This window comes from Corvus hawaiiensis, chromosome 14, assembly GCF_020740725.1.
Source record: "Corvus hawaiiensis isolate bCorHaw1 chromosome 14, bCorHaw1.pri.cur, whole genome shotgun sequence".
Taxonomy (NCBI): Eukaryota; Metazoa; Chordata; class Aves; order Passeriformes; family Corvidae; genus Corvus; species Corvus hawaiiensis.
In genome coordinates this window covers 20,612,762-20,616,092 of record NC_063226.1, presented here as the reverse complement: position 1 = coordinate 20,616,092, position 3,331 = coordinate 20,612,762, and positions in this window count along the sequence as shown.

Here is a 3,331-nt window from a genome sequence, read left to right as displayed (position 1 = left end):
TCCAGGCTTCACAAGTTGCTCTTTGAATCTTACCAAACTTACTTAAACTTTTAAAAGAGTTTAAAACACTTGAAATTTTATACAAAAAAATATGAAGTTGACAGAACACAATGGAAGCAAGAAAACACTTTTATTTATTAAAAACTATGCTTTTTTTTTTTTTTTTTTTTTGCTTAGAACTTCCAACAAAATGTTTTAAACTGGAGAATTTTTGTTCTTCAGTTTTAGTGATGAATGGAGAAGGGAATGGTAATGCAGGGCTGTTACAGTTCTTTGCATCTCAAAACATGTTGTCTCACGTTTCCTATTCTTCTAAGACTGTGCCTCCATCATTCTGATGGCAATTAGAAGCTATGTAATAAAAATGTAGCATCTAAAGGCTGTTTTAAATCATGTTCTTTCATCTCCTTTAAGTATTTGTTGCTGTCTCAGCAAAAGGCCAAGGATTGGGTGTTAGGTGTGGTTCCAGCTCTGCTAAACACAGCCTTGAGCAAACACTGAGCCTGTATGGAACTGCAGGGCTGGGGGCAAGCGGGGCTGCTGAAAGTTGGGAAATTGTGGAATAATCTCATCTGGGAATATCCCTGTGTTAGGAAGGGGGGAGCAGAAAATGGAGGCTGGAAGAGGCTGCTGGAGGTCACATAATAAAAACCTGTCCCAGCAGCGGAGCCAGAGCTGCTCCCCCAGGACTGAGGTTTGTAACATCTCCACACCCTGTGGGCAGGCTTTTCCAGGGGTCACTCACCCTCCCTGTAAAAAAGGGGTTTCTTGCATTAGGATGAAATTTCCCATATTTTGGTTTTTGCCTCTTGCCCCTGTTCTGTCACTGGGTGACAAAACCTACAGTTTTAGCTCTCGTGGTTTGGAAAGTGCAGGTTTGTTGCACAAAAATAATAACCAAAAGCTTTGGGATTGTTTCATTTAGGCCTTGAGTTACTTTGGGTTAAGGCAGTGTGTGAACCTTCTTGTTTCAAATGGAACTGTTCTGTTTTAGCTCTGACTGAATTAAAAATAAATAAATAAAAAGCCAAACCAAAACTTCATTAAGGTCGTACCGCCCTTTGTGCTGTTGTCTCCTGATTTTATTAAACTTTTATTAAACTGTCCCTTTTCTTCACCTTTCCTTCAAATTCTACAAAGTGAAGCTCGGTTTCCCAGCCGCGCGTGCGCAGATGGCTGCGGGTGCGCGGATCAGTGCGCATGCGCGGGCGGAGACGCATCACCGCTGATCCCTCCGCGGGCAGGACCGCATCACAAATAGTCCCTTTTGGCGGATCACTCCGCGCGCGGGACGCATCACCCGTTAGTCCTCCGCGGGCAGGATCGCATCACAAATAGTCCCTCCTGGCGGATCACTCCGCCTGCGCATGCGCATAGCCGCTGATCCCTCCGCGGGCGGGCCGCAGCACCGCTGATCGCTCTGTTCTGAACGGGATTGTGGTGTTGGCTTTTTGCACGTTCCATCATTGTTAGGAATGGATTGTGATGTTGGTTTTTTCATGGTCCTTAATGGGAGAGAAGCTTTGCCCGGGTTCTGTAATGTAATGCTGTAGAATGTCTGCAGTTTGGGTGGTCAGTTTGGGAAGGATGGGGGGGGGGGGTCTTCACATTCCTGGAAAATCTTATCAGAAGAAAAGAACCCGAAACCAGACGGAATGGAGCCAAGGAAAAAGATAAGACTGATAAGATGATACTCAGCAACTCCAAAGAATTAATGAATGATGCATGATGGTGATGAATAAAAATAAGCGATGTACTTTTAAAGCCGATCTTTTGGCTGTACAGGTGCGCCTTTGGCTCTCTGCCGGAGCACCCGGCCGTAGCGCCCTTTGTGCTGTTGTCTCCTAATTGTCGCTTTTATTAAATTTTTCTTAAAATTGTACAAAGAGTGAAGTTCGTTTTCGCAGCCGCGGGCGCTGATCCCTCCGCGGGCAGGGTCGCATCACCGCGGGTCCCTCTGGCGGATCCCTCCGCGGGCGGGGCCGCATCACCGCTGATCCCTCCGGCCGATCCGGCACTATTACTGTACTTACAATTCTTTTCTTTTGTTTTTTCCTGAGTCCAATACAGAGCTGGTTTCTCGGGGACCCACCATGTACAAGTTCCATTACTGACCTTCTATCTCTTACAGGGACTATTTCCTACTTCGTTGAGGAAATTGTTCCCGGTGCGCCAGAGACGCTCCTCTCCTATCGCTGTTGAACTCAGTACCCACCCTGCTGGGCTGTTTTCTCCCCTTATCCTTGTCCGATTCCGCTTACGGAGTTCTATTGGGCTCAAGCTCCTGCCTTTCCATGGCCATTCCGGTGTCATCAGAGGCCCTCCACAGACCCAGCAGTTGGTTACATTCAGCTCCTTACCTATCCTTTGCCCTAATTCCACAAACAGATTTTTTTTTCTCCATTTTGAGATTTCATTTTGTTAATTGTTGTTTGAGTTTCACATACATGTCTTGAATTGGGGTTGATACAGAGTTAGATTGTTGTGCTGGCTTTGCCTCTTTATTTACTAGTTGTTCTTTTACTAAGCTTGAGACTTCATTCCCAACAATATATATGAAACAAACTCATCTTTCTCCTTTTGCACATTTACTTCCCAACCTGCTCCCACTCCTTCCTAGGTTTTCTACAATCCCATTTTTTTCCCATTTTGCATCCAGTTTTCTACTTTGGATGGGTTGTAACAGAGACTGTTGACATGGGTACGTGCAATGAAAAAGGAACCTGGGTGTTTTCCATGTCCAGCTTTCGGTAACACCCATGGCGTGGCTGTGTCGGTATCCCCAGAGGGCAGAGACAGAAGAGGAGTGACAGATAAAGGAATAACAGAGGTCCCATATGGCCGATACCTCCACCCCCCGTGCCTATGGGGCTGCTGCCCACAGCAGGGGTACGTGATCTTCTTGGTGGCAGCTACAGTGGGCATCGGGCTTTGCCCTCTATTTCCTCATCACTTCCTTTTCGCTGATTTCCAGGCAAATTGCTTTTGACACTTCTTAATTGTAGCTTCCCACCGTTCCTCAGGTATCTCCCATTCAACAGGCACTAGTAATTCCCATCCACAAAGCAGGGTTACTGTTTCAGCTGTTCTTTGCTCTGCCTGGATGGGAAATAGATTTGGCATTCAACACTTTGTGCAGTGAGAGTGTCGTTTCTGTGAACTACAGTAGCAATATTTTATCAGTCTAGACATTTACATTTAACCCAGCCAGCATGTCCAGTACTAGGGTGAATTAGACAGGGTATGTGGTATGGCACTGTTGGAGGTAGCAATTCCTCCTCCTTTTTGAATAAATCACAGGCTAAGGGCAGAATATGAGAACCCTCAGCCC